General features: G+C 37.5%; 1 protein-coding gene and 1 pseudogene across 6 annotated transcripts in view; both read right to left on the bottom strand.

The window, feature by feature from the left end:
- Positions 1–22333, bottom strand: part of HDAC9 (histone deacetylase 9) — a 726671-nt gene that overhangs the window by 325527 nt on the left and 378811 nt on the right. The window lies entirely within an intron of this gene.
- Positions 1–22333, bottom strand: part of LOC148110396 (BTB/POZ domain-containing protein KCTD5 pseudogene) — a 34322-nt pseudogene that overhangs the window by 11469 nt on the left and 520 nt on the right.

Genomic DNA, 22333 nt, shown 5'->3' on the forward strand with positions numbered 1-22333 from the left:
TAGGTCCTCCCTATTATCCCCGTTGCACGTTCTTCTTCCTGGTCTTGCCTTAGAAAAGCAGCTTCCTTGGAGCTCCATCCCCAGTTCTTGGCTCTATTCCTACGCTTTGGTCTTGGGGGTAACCGGTGACTCATCCTTCACTCAATATGCTGCTCGTTTACAACCTGCGTACCCAGTTGGGCTTATCTCCTCCGGGGAGCCTTTTCTACCCCTCAGTCAAGCACTCTGAATTCTTTTTCCTTTTCTAAGCTTTTGTGGAATCCTATACCTAACTCTATCATAGCATGCATTGCTTTTAATTTAACTGTTAATGACTTGCCCTTCTCTTTCCAGGGACTCTCAACCTCACTACTATTGACATTTGGGTCCAGATAATTCCTTGTTGTGAGGCTCTGTCCTATGTGTTTAGCAGCATCTTTCACCTCTATCAGCAAGATGTAACAATCTACCACAGTTGTGATCAACAAAAATTTCTGAAGACATTGTCCAATTCCCTTGTATACAAAATCTCCCCCAGGTTGCAAATCACTGGGAGTTTTGCAAGGGCAGGACCTGTGTGTTTATTACTTTTTGCCCATCCCAGTGTCCAGCATATAAATGGTGTCAAAGAAATGGGCCAAAATACAAGGTAAAACTGAGAAAAATAAAAATTAATAGGAACAGATTATTGTTTTATGAAAACATTCCATTTTTATTGTTAACCATCAAGCAAAAATTATATTACTAACAAGTTTCCTTGATCCACGACAGGTATTGAAAATCACCAAAGTCCTTAACCTCAAGGAGCTTACAATTTTAGAGGAAATAAATGAGTCAGACATGCAATCAGCATGCATATGGAAACTTAGTTATACAAACAAAATGTTAAGGTTTGCTGTGGCAGCTTGGAAATTTTATTACTACTCAGGGAAAAGAAAGCAAAAAAGGAAAACTTTCAGAGGAGCTAGACCTTTTATCACATGTGAACAAAAGACATGGTTGGTACAAAACCAAGAGAGATGGGGTATTTCACTGTCATACGTGAAAGACTGGGGAAAGATTTCAAACAGATGGGTCAGGATCTAGGTCTTCAAGGACACAAGTTTTCCCAGACATAAAGCAGATTATTGCTCTGAACTATAGGATTAATTTAGCTATGAGTATAGGTTCACGTTTCATTCCAGTGAAATATGTTATATTGCCTAAAATGTTTTAAATTAATTCAATGTAATTAGTAAGCATGGATATATGTGTTCACTTAATCACCGGCATACAAGATGGCGACCTATTTAGATAAGCAGATGTGAGCAAATAAGAGGAATCGTGTTCCACATGCTATCCCAGTTGTTCTCAATAGGAGCAAATTTTGCTCCCCAAAGGACATTTGACAATGTCTAGAAACATTTTTGGTTGTCCCAACTGGTGAGGAGGTAGGGAAGTGTGCTACTGGCATCCAGTAGGTAAAAGTAAGAGATGCTGCTAAGTTACCAAAATGTACAGGAGAGCCCCACACCACAAAGAATTACTGGGCTGACATTCTGGAATGTCAGTAGTGCTAAGGTTGGAAAAGCCTCATGTTTATGGGTCCACAACACCAATTAGCATGTTAAAGGATCCAGACTCCTGTAATAAAATAGATATAGATAGATAGATAGATAGATAGATAAATTTAATTTAAAAATAAAATTAAATTTAAAATTTGTTCATTCCCTTATTCAATACCTTAAAACACAAGATCTCACTAGATTATTTTATCATGAACCCTGACAATCTAAGATATATGGGTAAAACATATTGACTAAAACATATTATTAAAAATAATTTTACCTGTTTTTTATTTTTCAATGTGACTACTAGAAAATATAAAATCACATATGTGGCTTGCATTATATTTCTGTTGGACAACACTTATCTATCGATTTCTTATCAATAAGAAAAAGCATTCTAGTTCCTGTACAATGTTGAAAACCTTTTTGAACCAGTGGTAATTTATATTTTGCTCTTTTTCTCCCCTCTATCTTCATTTATTATACTGGAGCCTAGTAATTAGTTGCTGGTCATAGGTAAGCTATACAGACTTTTAAAAAATTTATTATCCAATCTGTGTATTTGCAAGAGAATAGCTCTTCTGCTGCTCAGATGTTTAGTCAGATTTGGTGTTTCAGTAGCTATTGACATCACTAATATGTTTAGACTTTGAGCAAATTCCTGCTTCTATACTTGCTTCGAATCCTATTTTTGTCTTATTTTTGAAGTAACTACAAGGAATAGAATATCAAGGTCGAAGCAGATGAGAGGGTCATTTGAGAATGTCTAATTGTCACCCACAGTTGTGGCTGTCAATGAGAATGCGTCAGTCATTCAAGGAGCATCTGGACCTCCAGGTACAGTTTAGTTAGAATCACAATTTTGGAGGAAAAATGGATTGCAATAGAGCTTTATGTAGTACATGGAAGAACACTGGATCTTAAAGTCACGAAAGGTAAGGAAGAGCCCACAATTATTCCTAAACAAAGAAAGTCCAAAATCTTCCAAACCCAACAGTTATTGAGGAAGAAGAATGTGAACAAAAGTAAGAGCAGCATAAGAGCAGCATAAGGGCCGCGACTTTGGGAATCTAGGACTCATTTTCTGTGTGTGGCCAATTGGGTCCTGCTAGGGCTGTGCTGGCAGGCAGGCCAGGCAGAGCACACAGGTGTCACTGGGTCCTAATGACAGCAAGGACACTAGGCTCTCAAGAGGGTTTAACAGATGACACTTGCATGGTAGCAGGGTATGCTTCTCTTTTTCAGAGGGCTGTTTTTGATACTGTTTCTCTCAGCCATCCTCCTCCCCCAGCCCAGGAGTGGTAGGGATGCCACATTAGTCAAGGCAGGACAAGGTCAGGGCTTGGCCTAGGATCTGGTTGTGGGAATATGCAAAAGGAAGTGGCTAAAATTAGTAATGGCCTGAATGTGTGCCAGTGTTATGGAGAAAAGCGAGACAAGGGAGGAGCTGCTCCAGATCGTATTTGTATTGTTCTATCTGGAGGAAAAAGTAGGAGTACCACACTGCCCAGGAAGGGAGGGGGTGGTGTCTGGGGGTGGATAGTACAGTTTCCTGTCCTCCCCCCACACACACACCTTTTTTCAGACCTGTCTGTTAATTTCATCACATCGTTTTTTCCCCAGCTCTTCCAATTTGGAATCCTTTGTAAATATGTTCTAATTCATGTATTGGCTCGCTATGTCTTAAAAACTGAATCACATGGAAAAGATGGAATTGCAAACATACCAGTTTGTGCCTCTACATAGAAAAGTGGGCAAGAAATTCAGACAGAGAAATTCAACATAGATTTGCTCTAACATATCTTTGTCTTAAAGATCAGTTATCAATTTGCACAGTTGGACATCTGACAATGGATTTCTACCCTTATTGTGACTTTTTGATGTATTTGATTTAAATTCAAAAACTAATTATTTGGGAAAACTGTGCATCCTGATATATGAATATGCATAACAACATGATGGAAATAGGAAGTCAGGGATATCATTACATTACAGTTTACAAAATACTATAACACCTTTAATTTGTGGGTTTCCTTTGAGCTTCTGTTCAGAAATAAAACATTTTAAGTATTATTTTATATTGAATGAACATTAGAAAATCGGAATTGTGTTTCTTTCATTTTGGAAAAAATATGATATACTCAGGGTATCTGGTTTTCTTTGGTTCAATTTAGGGAGTTTTAGGAAAGAAGAAAATGAAACAGGTTTTGAAGAAGAGGTCACTGAAACAGATGCTATCTACATGAAATGTTTAATATTTCTTGAATTCTTAAAGCATTTGTCATTTGAATGGAGTTAAGTGTAGGATTCATATAGCATGTGTGGATTTCAAAATATGTAATTGTCATTCAAATGGAATAAGTTTGGGATTCATGTAGGATGTAAGGATTTCAAAAGATGTAACTTTACTTTTGTAGCAGGAAGTGCATACCTTCCACACGGACGTTTAAAGTTAGGCAACAGCTCGCTAACTGTTAGGACAAAACCACAGTTTTTGTTGCAGAGAGCAAAATGTGGACAGAGATTTTTGATAAATGTCAGAGTGAAATGTTAATTCTAATTGTTCTGTCGAGTTGTCCTTGATTTGTGACAAGTTTGTTACTATGCAGATTTCCGAGCTGCCACGGCCCATGCGGGGATTTCGCCCTGTGAAGTTACCCAGATACACCGTCCTCTCCATCTCACCTCTTTATTCCTAATTAGCTTGTCCCTGGGTTCTCTCAGGATAGCATTATGCTTGTCCTGAAGTGTTTTTGATTCAGACCCACCGACAAATTAAGCCATCCAATGTTTAGCAAAAACACAAATCTCAGTCACAGAATTGGGGAAGCCTGACAGGTGGCATCCCAGACAGTCACCGGCCTTCATCCCACTCACTGTGTCCTCTTTCCAGAGGCATACTAGCGTATCTGTAAACTCACTTAAGGTTTTGGCTTTTGTGTTTTAAGTTCTCGTTATGGCCCCCACGTGCCTTTTTCTTGAAGTAATAATAGCACGAGGGCCAGGCAGAGCAATCCAGTTTATCGGTGTGCAATGAAATTTAGCAGGTCTCTGAAGAAGTAGACACAGGAAAATTGCAGAGGAGGAAAGAACCACGGAACGATAGGTCTGATGCTGGTGCCAACAGCCTGTCCGTCCCTTTACTTGGGCCAGCAACATTCAGACTAACCCAGAATCACGTCTCTGTCCTTGCTCCCAAATTGCCTAACATGCAACCTATCAGGAAGGTTTCAACTGCTTTCAATAGTTGAAGTAAGTAAATAGTAAGAGAAAGGGTAAAAGGGGAGGGTGGGGACGGCAACTAACATGGAGAGTTTCTATGTACCCTTTGAGTTGCATTTTTGACTTCACATTATCCCTATATCCCTATGAAAGCACAGAAAATTAGAGGATTTTGTTCAAGGTTATACAGTAATTAACCGAGCCAGAAATTTAACTCATCTGTCTCCAAGACGCATGCTCCTTTTCCTATATTCTCTCAGATGGGTTTTTGGGAAATCATATCTACATGATGTCACAGATCTGTGGGAATCTACAATGTCTTTGGACTTCTCATGGATAATCTGTATCTATTTCTTTTATGAACTAGGCATGTTATTGGGGGAATGCCTTTACCTATGAATTACCCAAAATGAGATGGCTGTTTGTAATTGATTCTGATTAAAAAAAAAATCACAATTTTGAAAGAGCATTGCATTTTCCGTTGAGAAAAACATGCAACGTGTGTGTGTGTGGTATATTATATATTATATATATATATTAGATATTATATATCTAAGAGCTGCTAATAAAATCATTTACCTCTTAGAGACTGCCTTCATCTAAAACTACGTGTAAATACTAATCAGTTGAGTTTCATAGTAAATAACATAGTAAATCGTTATTTTTTTTAAACAGATGGCATAACAAGATAAATTTCTGTGATAAATAAGAAAACTTAAAAAATGTCTTTTTGGCATGCCAGATCACAGTTGTGTTAAAACACACATATTCATTATTCTCATACATATCTCAAGTGACTAGAATGATAGGCCAAAGCGGGGAGAAAGTCTCATTCTCTCACAGGGTTGGGTTTTTTGTTTTGCTTGGCTTTGTTTTGTTTTTGCTTAAAGAGGAAGAAAAAACCCACTATGCCATATTTCTTCTCAAAAACAAGTTTCTCTATATTCAGGTTTATTGAACCTAACATAAATTTTGCAGAAACACAAATATAACAATTATTAAAATTTTAAAATTAGGTCCTGTATTTATCTAATGGAAATGTGTTTCAGAAATTAGGGAGATGATGGTGGGATAAATGTAGGAGTAAGAGCCCCACTGAATCCTTCCTTCCTCTGTATAGGTCCTTAAGTAGTCTCCTCCCATGGTGACTCTGACCTTGGACATCTCATGTGCTTTGACCAATGAGATAACAACTAGCAAGTATGACAGTAACAGACACCTGAAAAGTGCTTGCCCACTGGGGCGTGCCCTTCCTGGGCACTGAGCACCATTGTGCCTCCCTGTATGAGCAGGGCTAGCCCCCGGAAGAGGAGAGACCATGTGGAGAGAGGCCCCAGCATTTCCAGCCATGCCAGCTTTCCCAGAGGAAAGGTGAGGGAGGCCATCCTAGATGTTTCAGCCCTCTCTTAGAAAAGAGGAACCACTCACTAATCAGCACGTTCAAAAGGAATAATTCATGTTTATTGTTTTAAGCCACTGTGTTTACTCTGGTTTGTTACAGAGCGAAAGGTAAGGAACTCAATACTGTTCCTCCAAAGCGAAATATAAATCCAACTAAGACTTAGAGTGACTGAAAACTCTTACTAACTCACAGAGCTAAGAGATAGCTTCACTCCTCATCTCATCTTGATAAACAAATTAGCTGTCTCCTTTACTTTCAGGAGACTGAATTCTAGAAAGGCAACCCCACTGTCACTAATCTTCCTGCAAAAGACTGCAGGGGACAAAAAAAGGGGTTTCAGGGGGTGTCAAATTAAGACCGTAAAGACAAGGCAGCTCATTCATAAGACTACTGGATGTTTCACAGAAAGACAAAGGCTTCAAAAATACTTTCCCTGCATCTCTCAGTCTTTTACACACACACACACACACACACACACACACACACACACACACACACACACAGCTGTGCAAGGAGAGGAAACATTCAAATTCCCTAATTGCTCTAAGGCCTCAGAATTTTCAGAACTATTATCTTTCCAAAAAGGAGACATATTTTCTTCTTACAGCACCCAGTGCTAGAATGAGCGTGCCTGTTACTCCATCACCGTCATCTGTGAGACTATTGCCTTACATGGCTATTCTTTTTAAGGCACTCTGGCTGTTCCAGAAAAACATGATTTTGAAGACTATTTAGTAGCATGAAACAATGCTACAACGTGTATAGAAAAAAAAAAACTACAAGATTTTACATTTAGAATGAATTCAATTTTGTAAGAATCCTATATATTTTATATATAAACTAAGCAAAAATAAAAACTTTTTAAAAATGTTTACCCACATAGTAAAGGACTTTATGGAATTAAAGGAGATTTTTATTTTCTAGTTTTAATCCTCAGTGGTGTTAAAATAAATACACAAAATATAAAATAAAAAATTATCATAAGCTGGAAATCAATGGGGGAATATCTTAATATATAAAGTAATATTTTTGAGAACCATTTAGGGAAAATAATCAAGAAATTTAGATCAAATTACAGCTGGTGGACGCTGCCAGGAGTGAGTGTGTGTTTATCAGAGTAGTAAAAACAGGTACAGATTTTGTGTAAATAAATAACTTGATTGATAAATGGAGTTGCACACCATAGAAGTACTTCTAAACTTTGTCATCGTGTTCATCTAGACCAATGTTTTTCAATACACACTTCTTCCTTGCATTAAGAATCCCTCATTGGAAACATATCAAATTGCTTCACAGTTCTCATGAGTCTTCTCTACCTTGTTTCTGTCCCTGTCCCACTGCATCTTCCTCTCTCTTAAGATTCTAATGCACAGAGAATGTAAGAAGTTATTCAAAAGCAACTCATCCAATCATTGGAATGTCTGTCAATGTTAACCATTACTCAGACTTTCAGCCTAAGCCAGTACCCTAGAAATACATCCACGCAGCCCCTCTCCCCATCACCGACTATGCAGAATACTTAAAACATAATGGTGTTGAGAAACGCCATTTTAAAATAAGGCATGAATCAACAGTTGCCCCGGCTGACACACTACACGACAGAATCTGCATATTCAAAATTTCCGAATCACTGCAGGGCCCTGCATTTGTGTGGGCTTTTCAGGTCCTGCAGAGTAACAGATTTGGAAGACGAATTCTTGTGCAGTGTTAAAACGTAATCTTCCCCAAAGGTGTAAGTGAGAAGTTTATGTTTTCCTCCACACAGGATGACTATGAAACCTGTCGCTAACATTTTCGGCCTTATTACTATTGGAGAGTACCCTTTCTTACTAGAATATTTTGCAAATGAAACATGACTTGGGTTTTTAACAACTAACGTGATGCAAGAATAATGAATATTAGAACAGAAAAAAAAAAACCAGAAATTGGAGTTGCCTCCTCCCTGAGCGCAATATCCACCTATTACTGACCACTGTGACCTTTCTGGAAAAAGGCACTTCGATTGGACAGGGCAGTGGCCGCAAGGCAGCAAAACACCACTCAGAGTAATTCTTTACAGATGCCAGGAACCGGAAGTTTCAAGGGGAAAAATGAAAGCCATTCACTCTTCCAATGACATAGGCCTTTGATACCACAAAGCCATTTGGGCTCAGAGCTCCAAGGTCAGGAAGGCACGTAAAGATTGGTGATTAGAGAAATACTATATCAGCAAAGTGTGGCAAGCTATTAAAAGAAACTATAGCTTTTATGATTGTGTCGCTGAAGCTCCCCAGGGCTATTTGTATTAGATATTGAGTTAAGCATAACTTATTTAGTCCCAGCATTCCAGAAAACATTTTGATGTCAGCTACTGCAGGAAAGTAAACACAAAGCAAAGGAGGAAACAGAGCCGATCTCAAACAGATAAAAATGGCGTAATTTAATTTTCTGAACCCGGGCGTTTTAGAGCATTAAGAATGAGGAATTTTAGAAGGTCCTTTCAACTTGAAAAATAAAGGTTACTTAGGCATGTGGTGGAGGGGGAGAGAGAGAGCACAGAGCTTACATTATCAACTCGTTGAGCATGTATTAACTTCCGATCAAAAAAAATTTTTTTTTGCTATACTTAGTGAATGGCTCCCAGGGTTATAATCTGTGAGCATGATAACGGATACGTGTCCCTCCATGCCTGTGACTTGATAAACATGTCATTTTTGTTTGTGGATCTTCTCCTATCAGGTCTCATGTTAGCATGATTTGTGACATCACTGGCTCATGAGGTGTTTAGCATTCACTGCACACTTCCACAACTAGTCATTTTTTTTTTTTTTTTAAGACAAGGCTTGAACACCGACCACACTTAGCACGTGATAGCCAACCCTAAAATGAAAATGCCGGCAAGGATGAGCATACCAAAAAATCTGTTCAATTCCATTTGAGCCAGAGAAAAGAATGCTTGAACGCTGCTGACTCTTAGCTCATGCCAAGATCCCTGAGAGGAATTTCCTTACAGGTCCTATGAAGACCGAGCAAAACCGGGTGACTCAGGGGACAGAGTAATAGGCATCTGAAAACATTAGGAAGATCAGTGTCTGAAAGACTGACCACTTGAAACCGTCTTAATACAGGTGCCACTGCAGTAGAAAGGAGTTGGAGGGGGGACATTTTTATCTGAAACTTTAGATGTTAGCCAAAGGAAGAAATACTTGCCATCTTTGCAAAACAGCTAGGTAATTAGAGAGAGAGAGAGAGAGAGAGAGAGAGAGAGAGAGAGAGAAGGAGAAGGAGGAGGGGGAGGGGGAAGAGGAAACATGCAACAATGTTAATAGCGCTTGCTTCTGGGTAGTGGGCTTATGGCTGATTTTTATACTTCTCTGTTTTTGCCACATTTTCTTCAAATACACTGCACTCCTTCTGAAAGGAGGAGAAAATGAAAGGGGAAGAAAATACATGAATGATTAGGAAAGAACATAGGCCTCTAATGTAAAAGACATGCCAATGATTCCATCTCTCATGGGCCAGGCCTTGCCATGCTGAACATCTGCTCCAACATAATCTCAGAGGAGCTGCTCTAGAATTTACCAGCTGCTGAAGGAAGCTGCTAGACCATTTTTACAAGGCTATTCCTCTAAACTCAGTATTTGAGACTTTGCATTCCTCGGTCAATCTTTTGCTCCTAGAACTATAAGAGTTCTTGCCTTTGCGTCTTCCCCAGCAAAGGAACTCCCCTGGTTTCTTTTACTTGTTTCTCCTCAAAGGTTGTTTTTATTTGTTTGTGGGAAAACTGATAACTCCAGCAAATATTCTGTAATTCATATCTCCTGCCCAAGGCTGATGACATTCCATGAGCATGTGAAGATTACCACTGCCGCTATCTGGCTTGATCATTGCCTGTGCCAAATGGTTGTTAAATGTTGTGAATACAATCACAACAATCATTGTAATTGTGCAGCCGTACAATTCTTCATTCGGGTAATCATAAGAATGACCTCAGGCTCATCATTATAGTGGTTTTAGAACTGTAATATCACCACATAATATATAATATGCTCTATTATACTATGTAATAAGCACAGCATAGAATTAGTTATATAAATATCCAACTATAACACAGTTTTATAATTTGTGGTGAAGTTTAAGATAATGTAATTATAATTGTGCAGGCAATCTAGTTCAGTGATTACTTTGAAATAAATGGTTTAATGCAATTATCATTTTGGAAGACTGTGTAAACAGAGCCAGTGAATAGTCACCACCTGAATGAAATAGTAAGGAAAAGGGGAAAAAAGACATTAAAAACAAAAGCAACCTGTCACATTTTAACTGTATGTTTCATAAGGCAGTATCTGTTAGAAAAGATATTATAGATTCTAACTTTCAAAAATAAACCCACAGTTTGCGTGCCCTCAGCAAAATAATCACATGTGTAATAGAGAAACAGTTTACTACCTAGGTATGGTAGATGCAAAATACTAGCAAAATAAATACGAATGTGAGAGAGAACAGAGATAGTATTCTTCAGGCAACGGATTTTTCTCAAAAAAAGGAACAATTCTTAAGGGCGTGCTTCTCTTATTTTTATTTTTTTTTGGTTGTTGTTAAAGAAAGTTCAGGTGAGGATAAGCTCCTGTTGGACAGTCATAAACCAACCATTCATTCTAAATCCAGAATATTAAGGAACACAAACCTGACATCAAGGTGAAAATAAACGCTGTATCTCTTAACTGGCAGCATTTTGAAAACACCAGAGAGATTATCGAGCAAACTGTTCATTCTTTTACCATTGCTCCCTGAGCCCATTCTGGTCATTGGAAGTGTCACTAGGCTGTATTAACAGGCTCCTTCTGTGTCTCAAGGCAAGCGTCCGCTTTCAAAATCAATTTACTAAAATGTTAAGTACACCTGGACTGTATCATGTAAACATAATCCTCATCTCTTGCTGGCATTTTTTATGTTGATATTATTTGCTAAATAGCATGGCAGAAAAGATAGGGAAACACAAAGCTCCCCCATAATTTCCGTATTTCCTCTATGTGCATTTTCTTGTGTTCCCTCCTCACAGAGGCCATGTACAGACCTAAAAGGATTCTTTTCTAACTTGAGTGGTAGCCCGAAGTACATCTGCAGATGGAATTGCTAATGTTGCCATCACTTCTGCCCCATCACCCCACGGAACACCTGTTGCCTAGTCAGACCGAGTTTCCTCCATTCATCTTGGTTCAGTCCTGAGATGTACTGAGATGTGTGACTTAGCTTGTTTAGAATCATGGTCATGTCTCACTTACGTCCTTGGTAATTCCATACAGCAACCTTCAAACTAAATACTTCTTAACTGCTTTCGATAAAGCATCAAGAAAGCTTAGGGTTTTAATGACAACAAAAACAAAATGTCATCCCCATGCCTATGTACATTAGAGAAAACAAGGAGTAGAAGGAAAGACATATCAAACATAGTTTCTTTTATTAATACTTTTAAATAGCAAAGAAACTCTCCCAAGGGTAGGGCCTCTTTGAAGATAAAGGCCCATTTGCATAAACTGAAGGGGCCTTTTTAATGCAGTTTTCATTATCTTGACTCCAAAGTGACTGATGTCAAGATCAAGGGAGTCAATCAGGGCAGATACACTCCAGGACACCACAGAGAAATAAATCAGCCCATCCTCTCCACTCAGGAGAGTCCCGCTCCACGAAGGGGATTTGTGAGTCTCCTTTCTGAAACAGGAGGCCAAGTTCCATTACTGTGAGGACTGACTCTCAGCCCTTAGAAGTCTCTCATTCTTTACGTTAATTGGGGTCCCCTGCCTCGGTTATCTAATAGGCTAATGAAGTTTGGAGACAAACCAGTTCTTGACCATTTCTTGCCCTCTGAACACTCCTGGGAAACTAACCCCATCCAGCCTTTTATCTTGTTATTTTAAAGAGAGAAAATTAACTCTGAAGAAAATGAGTCCACAGTCCCTTGGGTAGTGACTGTGGTATGGGTTTTCTTGTGAGAAGAGAGGGGCACAGGAAGGAGAAATCACCATGGTTCATTAGATCCTATGTGACAATTCACCCTTTGCCTCCCTCAGCCATTTTCTCCCATCTGCAATGGCACGTTGGCCATGAAGTGTCTGTTTGTTTGCCTTTTCTTAACTTTGGAAAGTAAAGCCTTTACTTCTTCACTTGGCCTCTGTAATCCGATGTATTACACGGTGCAGTGGGCCTATCCGCTCACCATAGGTGTAGGCGAATTAAAAATGTCATCGTTTGGTCTTTATTTCACAAGCTTGACTTAGTGCTGTTTTCACTTGCAAAATACAAATGTGAAAACTATAATTTATTATGGTACTAGCAATTCAAGATGTTTTGCTTGGATCCTATGTGTACCATCGGTTACCAACATTCCAGCCTGTTTTGCTTTAGTTGGCTACTAGTACACTACCCTCACTTTCATTCTCTAAATCTGTGTTTAAAACCAATTTAACGACACTTCGATTCTGTTTGGAAATGCAGTTATGGGTCCCCTCCCTGATGCACAGAAATATACTAAATGTGATTAGCGAAATGTCCTTTAAAGGCAGGTGACAGATGCAAATGACTTAGCTGGTGATCCCTTGATTTTACACACGCTACTTCGTTAGAGTAAATATGTGAGGCTGGGTCACTTCAGGAGTGTAGGAAGAGGTCATTTCAATTACAGACATTGGAGTGGCCTTGAAATCCCAGGCTCCTTGAAGTCCGGAATCGTGTTGCTAGAAGATTCAGCCTCCCTGCTCTATGAGCAGCCCCTACTGGACGACTGATCCATTTGTGCCGCTGTTAGACAAGAAGCAGCCATTCTTCCTCATTCTTCTCCTTCTCTCTCCTCCCTGAGCTGATGGCGGAGAGGGATTTTTTGTTTTTCTCTTTTAAAGTAAGCTATGTTCCTTTCTCCTCTAATAACGAATATTTAGTTGAAAGTTACATCACATAATCCTATAAAGACAAACGGACCTGAAAACTGAATGGTATTATGCTTACTCTGTAATTCATTTAGAAATCTTAAATTGAATCTCTTCTCCCACCCAAAACTGTTTTCTGTATGTAATAATAAAAGAGTTGTTAGTTTTAACACATGAATCCTAGTAACTGTTAGGAGTATGTTACAATAGACTAAATAGAAATAAAGATATATTTGTTCGATTCGGTGATCTCTGCTTTTAACAAGTAAGTGTCAGAGATGACCCTTATCGCTACATATTGGTTCCTATGGGTCCAAGGGCTTTAATCATATCTAAGTTGATCTAGTTTTCATTCTTAGCTACTATATAAAAATAAACTAGTTTACATGTTATATTTTATTACAATATAAACATTAAAAAGCCCCCAAAATCAGTATATAAAACATCATACTGAAAATGTATTTATCACCAGATAGTGAATATGGCTATTTTCTTTACTGCAAACATCTGACTATAATGTAGGGTGTTTGATTTTGTTTTTTGGTTTTTTTTCTCAAAAAATGATAGGACAAAGAAATTCACTATTTACCAGTACCCAAATGATGCCCTTCCCTTTTTAAGATAAACTATAAATAAGTACTTTTATAAATTGCTTGCAAAAGATCCCTGATTGTCAGCCATGGATGCTTTAGGTGCCCTTTTTTTCTGTAAGACCAGCAAACATCCAAAATTAGCCACACCACACCAAGAAAATATTGTATACTAACCAGATCTCCAGTAACTGTTTGTGGCCCACAAAGTCTCTGTGATTAGATATTAAGAAGGAATGCCAAACTTTGTCTAAGATAAATGAACTTAGACCCAAGTCTTCTTTTTCCCACAAGCCACAAAATAGTTAAGCGAGATGGTTTGTTATAGATTCCATTTCACTTCGGCTATTTGATACCTGAAGACTAAGATTGAGGAACTCAATGTCCTATGTCAGTGGTACAAAAAGTAAGTTCAGTGGAACAGCAACATTTGAAAAATGTTATGGTCCTATTTTTAAATGTCACGTTACACAGAAATAAGTTGCTTTGTTGCAGGACTTCTCAGAACTATTAATTTCCTCAAGTTTCCTGGGTGTCTCCCAAAAGCTTACATAGAATTCAAAGTCTCCGAAATTCATCTGACCCAAGAACATCTCTCTGGACTGGTGTTTCAAGACACAGTTGGGAGAATTTTCTCTACAGTTATCCCGCTTTTCTACTTTGTGAGCTCTTAAGGGAAATGATACCTCAGTTACCTCACTGAGCACCTACTCTGTGAAGGGACCTGAAATAGGCTGTCCTTTCTAAAACTCACAGTTGACCTTGGGAGATGGATATTATCTACTCTGTCTCATAGAGGCGGAACTTGAGACTCAGAGCTTAAGAGGTCACAGAACGAGTGAGTGGCCAGGACTCAAACACAAGATGTGCTCGCTGCAAAATCCACCCCCTTTCCCTTACACTGTGTGCCACAACCTGTTCGCTTCTGATGAAACTCTTTAGTGGTTCCTCTGGTAGGTCCAGGTCATGTAATTTCATCAGGATCAAGGTGCTCCACCCAACATTAGCGACCCTGATGGTCTGATCTTCGACCACTGCATACTATGGTAACTCAACCTGAATTCTGTCTAGCATGGAAAAACTAGCACATTTGATGCTGATTTTATCTAGAACACTATCCATTTTAAAGGACTGCCATTTCTAACACAGAGATAAGATGAAGAATACATACATGTTGAAATAGTAATCAAAGATAAATGTGGAAACAACCAGAAGAAATTCATGTTAAAGAGCAGTTGGAGATCAGCGTTCAGAAAACAGAGGTGGTCTCTGTTTTCTTCCCATTTACCTACAAGCCAAGTACTACCAAGCCCAAAACCACCAGACAATTCCTTCCATCTCATATAACAAGGTATTAAAGCCCACAGAAACATCAACATATAATTTAATTTCTGTTCACTTCAGTCCTTCTACTCCTCAGCACTAAAATGAATGAGCACTAAAATGGAATGAGCAATACAAAGTGACGGACCCATCAGGAAAGTTGTGGGAAAACACATTCAAACTTCTGGGTCATCTCGGTCCTCTGTTAGCATTAATTGGGAAATACTACATTTTTACACTGCAGAGAATTTTTTTTTTCTATCAGTAAACAAAAGATGAACCCCCTATGCAGAAAATGAATTTGAGTCCACAAAATTGATCTGAATGGTTTGCTGTTTCTCAGATCTCCCAAAAGTCCTACCTGCTATGCATGTGAAATTATTGCAACCCAAATAAAATGAGCATTTTTCTCAGAATTCTCCAAGATAAGAGAATTCCACAAGAGTCATTCAGAAATAAATATGCATTAAACAAATATCTGATAATATCAGTAATTGTTTTCTTTTCTGTATAATTCCTTAGTGTAAAACTATAATCACGTGCTACAAGATCACATGGAAATATACCTCTGTCAAGACTGAGGACAGGCGAATTCCCTACAGGAAATTACAACTCTATTATCAAGCCCGATACAACTTTTAATAGGAAAAAAAGGCACAATGCCAAAATATGCTAGTTGCATACCCTATGTCTTGTTTGCAAAATTATTTACATGACCTTCTCTTTGTTCAACCTAATTTAAAGAGCAGTTTCTCTCTAAATAATTAGAGTTGTCTCTTCTCTAGAAAAAAAAATTATGCATAATATATATTATAGCAACATTTTTCGCATGAGTGGTACTTTACCAGTTTGAGTTGGGTGAAAATAGAGGGCTACTTCTCGCTTTCACAACAGCAGCAAAAATACAAAAAAGACGAGAACACAGACACAGACTTCTGCCAACATTAGAGAAATGCCTGGAGGGAACTGTTGTTCCACAAGAGATGAACTGGCCAACAAGTTATGCGCACAGCCACCTTCTCAGCCTCAGTATGCAAAGGAAAGTCAAAGTTCAGAGATAACATCTGTCCCAAGATTCCTATCATACAATCTATAAACAGCTGTGGGATGCGATGTGCAAATAGCTGAGTTCCATAAATGCAAATTGAAGCCAGCTCATTTTCACATAGTGTTGCCAGCAATGGCTCCTTACGAAAGCGCAAATGTGCTTCGGTTCCCATCTAGCCTTCTTGAATATGAGGTCTGAATGAACATCTCCTCTGTTACCAGATAAGGGGGCTCTTGCAGAAAGAGTTGGGGAACAGGCAGCCGTGTGCAGGCGAGAGCTGAGCTGGCAGGACCGCTCACTGAGCATCATGCCTCATGCCGGTCACCGTCTCTATCCCTTTCTTAACGATGTTCAGCCCATTTGATGAAGTACTGCTGTTTGATGTCACTAAATCTTGATAAGGTGACAAAATTACCCACGGAAGAATGTCTTATTAAACCCTTTATGATGAAATCTGTGGCCTCCCTTATACGATATATGCAAGAATGCGATTCCATTTTTCAATAAAATTTGGACACTTTGGGTAAGATATAGTTGACAACTGCACTGAAAATGCTTATTTTAGGTCAGCTCTAGCCACAGAAAAATACGCCACCAACGAAATCAACACTATTCAGTTTAAATCAAAGGAAACTAGGCTGTTGATGATTCTGATGGCTGCAGGCAAAGCATGACTGGTAAATCCATCAGGTTAAGCACTCGTTCTTATTGCTACTATGGTTGCCCAAAATTGGCCAGAGCCAACGTTGCCGTAAAACCATAAACCAACAAAAGCTTTAGCCTTAGTGTGAAAATCTAAGAATATCAAGCACTTTTCTTTGGTTAAAATACTTTCACTACGTTTTCTAAAACATTCCTGTTGGGATCTTTTGGTTATAACTATTTTTTCTCTCTGAGTCTGAATCATTCCACACTGGCCCTTTAGGTCCTCTGCGGCAATTACCATTGACCCTTGTGACATTGCTTCTCAGCCATATCCTACTAGAAAAGCCTAATAAAATTCCAAATTTCTGAATTTTGAAAATTGTAGGGGAAGCCATAGAAATCTCTCTGAAATCTCTCTACTGCCTCCCATGTGTTAGTTTAAACTCACTATTTATTCCACAGTGGGAGAAGAAAAACATTCATGAGGAGCTTGTTATAATGTTTAGAAGAGGGAATCTCCCCAAATCTAAATTAAGGATTTCTTGCTTGAGGGTCAGACAGGCTCTAGCAACAAATTTCTATGTGTTAATGGTATTTATGCTTGTTTTTCAATGTAAAATATGGTGCGAACCGTAGTTTTAATTTAGCTGCTCCTACATATTAGTTTTACCTTATGTGAGAGAATGCAGGTTCAGAAGCAATAAAATGAAATCACTTTTAAAGTCAACTATAATTGAGACTTCCATTAAATTAGACTAATTTTCCCTTACTTTTACTGAGTCAGTGAGGTTTTAATTTTTTTCAGTGGAAAATGGTCTGTGCCAGGTAGCTAACAACAGTCCAAGTGTCTCATGCAAAGATATTTACTTGTCTTACCCTTTCTTTGCAATTGTTAGGGTACTTGTCATTTTGACTTCCTCTCGGCTAGTGACCTCTGCCCTGCTCCGATTTAAAGATAAACTGAGAGGCATTTCTTCTGAATGTGTGCTTTTTCCAGTTTATCAGTGGAGCCAGTGGGATCTAGCTGTCCTAACCGATCACCTCCTATTTGAGAGGACTTATGGGATAGGTAATTTAGTATTGGAAGAGGGAAACTTACAAAGAAGCAAGCAGGAAAAAAAAAAAAAAGATGTGCTAACTCTAAGACGTAAGCCCAGACTTCAATATCAAAATAATAAAATCATCGAAAATGACAGATAATAAACAAGAAATCTGTCATGAGTTAGCTTTTATCACACCATATGTGAGCATGTGATAATATTTCTAAAATAAATGTTTTAGCTATGTGACTGGAATTGGGGTTAAGCAAATCCTCTTTTGTACATACCGTTCATAGAATTGGTATATAAACACACTACCACGGAACATTCATTATTTAGAAGTTTAAGGATAGGCATTTCCTATGTCACTGGTAGCTTTATACAATAGCATTTTCCCTCCACCTTTTCCTGCTCTCTGAGAATACGGAACTTCTTGGTGTTGCTTTTGAAATCTAATTGTTCTCTTGTCGATAACTATGGGAATTCATACTAGAGTGTGATCAAAAGATGACTAGAAAAAGAATTACTCTAAATGGTATGTAAGTACACATTATCACATAATACATATCACATACATGGATCACAACATACGTGTAGTCATTTTCATTCAGTTTGTAAGTTATATAGGCTGTTTGTGGGGTTTCTACGGTTTTAGTTAGCTTATAAAGGGAAATATGATAGCCACCTCACTCCTTTACACATTACATTATGGAAAAACTCTACAGAGAGAATCTAGTCAGACTTTATAGTAGATAATGGGGAAACTTTACTGCATAAAGACTAAAACGTTCTTTATTAGAAGAGACCACACCTCAACATGCAATGGGGGAAAATGCCTCTCTCGTGAGGAAACATAATAAAACATGTCCATCTAACTATCTGTGAAACCCTGAAGAAATACACAGCTTCCCCCCTTCCCTCCCTTTCTGAATTCCTATTCATTTTGAGTCAGGCTATCTTAGGCCATTAATTAACCTCCAGGCCTTTGAGGTCACCTCCTTGGATCTGTTCTCTATATACCAAAAAGTTTTATTTCTCAGTGAATATTAAACATACCTGAATATTGACTATATTGCAAAAGTAATGATATATTTTATCTGCTAAAATGCCTAGAGTTGTAAAACCGAATAAAAAATTCACTAAAATAACTTTGAATAGCACAGGTGTTATTTACCCTAATGTAGAAATTTCTTTCTCATCAATGGGAGTTCTTTCATCAGTGATAGTATCAATGATAACTTAGGCATACTGTCATAATTAAGGCTTACATCTTTGAATATCTGTCGTTTCAAAAAATCTGAAACTAGTTCGTGGTTTTGCATGCAGTTGTACACAAAGGGAACCAGCATGACCAGTGAGTTGAGTGGAAGGTTTATTTAAGCTATAACTACTGGAAGCAATTGAGCTAGGACTGCTTACTAGCTTGTACACTGAACGGCTTACTGCTTGTGATGGAAAATGTGTTGACCTAGGAAATGTGTACATAAAGAAATAACATTAACAAAGCTAAAGGATTCGAAAGCATGAATATTCATTAACTATTTATATTAAATCACAGGGCGTTTGGAAAATTCAACCTTTAACTAGTTATATTATGAACATATGAACTCCCAAAGTACTATTATATCTGTAGCGATCATAACATCTTTTATCTAATAATTATTTGTATATGTGACTTACCCTCCTTTTACCAGATTATAAGCTTATTAGAGCCGGGCAGGATCATACTCACCACCTAAGACAATGTCTTAGGCATATTATAGACGCATAAGTAATTAACAAGCATAGAAATGAAGATTTAAACTAGCTTAATTAACATTATTTTATGAGTATCTTTACATATAAAGGAGAAGGGATTCCAGCCTTTCTTTTAAACCTAGTGTTTTACTATAATTATTAAGAGGAGGGAGGAAATGACTTTGTGCAAATGTTAGTAGACAGAATTAAAACTGCACCATCTATTGGGCAGGCTAAGGATAGTTGAGCCAAGAACTCATGCTAAGTTTAATATTTAAATTTGTGTTTTTTATATATACTAAGATGCAAAGGGAATGAACATGTATTATAAATCAAAACCAAGCTTAGTAAATAAAATAAATTTCACTTCAAGTACAAAAAGTAAGTATTGAAGAGCCAAGGGTCCCATAAATGATATTTTGCATGTCTTCTATGCCATGGCCACAAAGTTTTATGAATTAGAGTTAAATAGATGAATTAAAAGATGGTAGGGAAGGTATTTAGTAAAAAGAAAAAAGCAGGGCCACGACTGTGAAGCCACTCATACAATGACCTCCTGACTCCTAAAAGCTTTTGTTTTTCACTTTTGACTTTTCTTTCTGTAAGTGCTACCACATTTTCCTCAGAATAATTGGGAGGAGTAAGAAAGACTTGGTTGAACCATTGACAGAGTAATAAATGGCTATCTGATTTGAAGATGAAGGAGGTATATTTTGACTTTATCCAGTGGTCTGTCTCAGATCTGAGGATTTGTTACAACATTACTACAAATTGGCTGAGAGGCTCCAAGCCCTCTCTCAACCTCTCTGCATTCGGACTGGGGTTGGAATCTGAACTCTGCCATTTTCTAAATGTCTGACCTAAGGTAACTCCTTGGCTATTCTGAAGCCTCCATTTCTTTATCTATAATTAAGAGATGGTGACTAACTGATATATAATATATGTAAATTGCTGGCCACTGTGTTTGCCATTTAATTAAGTCTCAATACAGACTAGCTTTTACTGTTGTTATTGTCACTAACATCCCGGCCAATAATAAAATTTTGTCCTTCTGTACTCTTTTTAATGTTGTTTTCTGTAAAACTTTAAATACTGGGCAACACTGTTTTTGCATATATTTTATGCCTAACTTAGTTGTATTATTTTCACTCATGAGAAATATCAAAAACTCTGTCAGATAGAATGTGTTTCTTCCATCTCCCTGCCTTTACGTAGAAAGCTATTTGTCGATCTTGGCTTAAAAATGCAAAATCAGCATTCACTTGACCTTTTTTATTTTTAACATTCAATAAGACTTTTTTTCCTTAACCTGTTATGATCTTGAAGGAAATTATGTGAAAGTAAAAGGAAAAAAAGAAATTAAAAAAAGATGTACATTCAACATTGGTCTACTTGCCTATCAATGAAAGTGTAAATATTTCTCATCTTTGCATGTCAGAATGAGGTACATACATACACATTGGTATACAGACACATATACATGTATACGTATGTTAATGTATACAAATATATGTGTATCAAATTATTTTATAAGCCAACTGTCTTCTGTGGTAGGGAATAAGATTCTCAAACCATTGAAGAGTGTTTCATATCAGCTTTTTGGACCCTGATCTTATGTTTAAAATTAAGAGATGCATTATTTAGAAATCGCATGCCTTTCTCAAAGGAAATCACAATCATTAGTACATAGCTCAAAAGATACCTTTAAATCATCTAAAAAGGATCAGATGCAGTCTTAATCAAGGCTCTTTCAGTAACTCATTGTAGCTTTGAGAAAAGTTCTTAGCTACAAATATAATTAAGATTCTTTTTCTGATCTGCATGAGTTAGTGATTGTTACTCTCTTATGTGAGAGTAAAAATAAACTTCAAAATTTAAAAAAGTTACATAATCACAGGTAATAATAGTCAAATGTAACTACATCAAACGTGAAAATTTCCATGTAGCAAAGAAAATAATCAACAGAGTAAAAAGGCAATCTACATACAGAATGGGATAAAAATATTTGAAAAGCATATATTCAGTAAGGAATTAACATTCAAAATAAACTAAGAACTTCTACAACTCAACGACAACAAAATTTTAAAAGTAGGCAAAGAACTTGAAAAGATATTTCTCCAAACAAATATACAAATGGCAAAGATGCATATGAAAAGATGTTAAGTATTACTAATCATCAGGGAAATGAAAATCAGAACTGCATAAATTATCACCTCATACCAAATATAATGGCCAATTTGTTTGTCAAACAAACAAACAAACTAACAAAGTAACAAATGCTGTCGAGGATGTGGATAAATTAGAATTATCATATGATCCAGCAATCCCACTACTTGGTATATATCCCCCCAAAATGGAAACAGGATCTCAAAGAGATAGTGGCATACCCATGTTCATTGCAGCATTATTCACAATAGCCACAAGGTTGAAAAAAAAATCAGATAGATAGATAGAGCGCTACCCAACCTTAAAAATGCAACTCTGCTGTCCTATGCTACAACATGGATAAATCTTGAGGACATTATGCTAAGTGAAATAAACTAGTCACAAAAGATAAATACTGTGTGATTTCATATATGTGAGTTATTGACAATGGTCAAACTCATACAAACAGAAAATAGAATGTGGTTACCAGGTGCTGGGGTAAGGGGAAAATAGGGAGTTGTTCCAGGGATTTAGAGTTTCAATTTTGCAAGATGAAAAACTTGGAGATCTTTGTTATAATGTGCATATAACTTAAAACTACTGGATTGTACACTTACAAATAGCTAATTGGGTATATTTGTTTTTTTTTTACCATGGTAAATATGTTCTATAAATGAAAGCATATTAACATAATTTACAAATAGAAACCTCAACCCCAGCGGCGCCTGGCTGGCTCAGTCAATAGAGCATGCT

This window comes from Ursus americanus, chromosome 3 (genome assembly GCF_024610735.1).
Source record: "Ursus americanus isolate L20-20 chromosome 3, mUrsAme1.1.p, whole genome shotgun sequence".
Taxonomy (NCBI): domain Eukaryota; kingdom Metazoa; phylum Chordata; class Mammalia; order Carnivora; family Ursidae; genus Ursus; species Ursus americanus.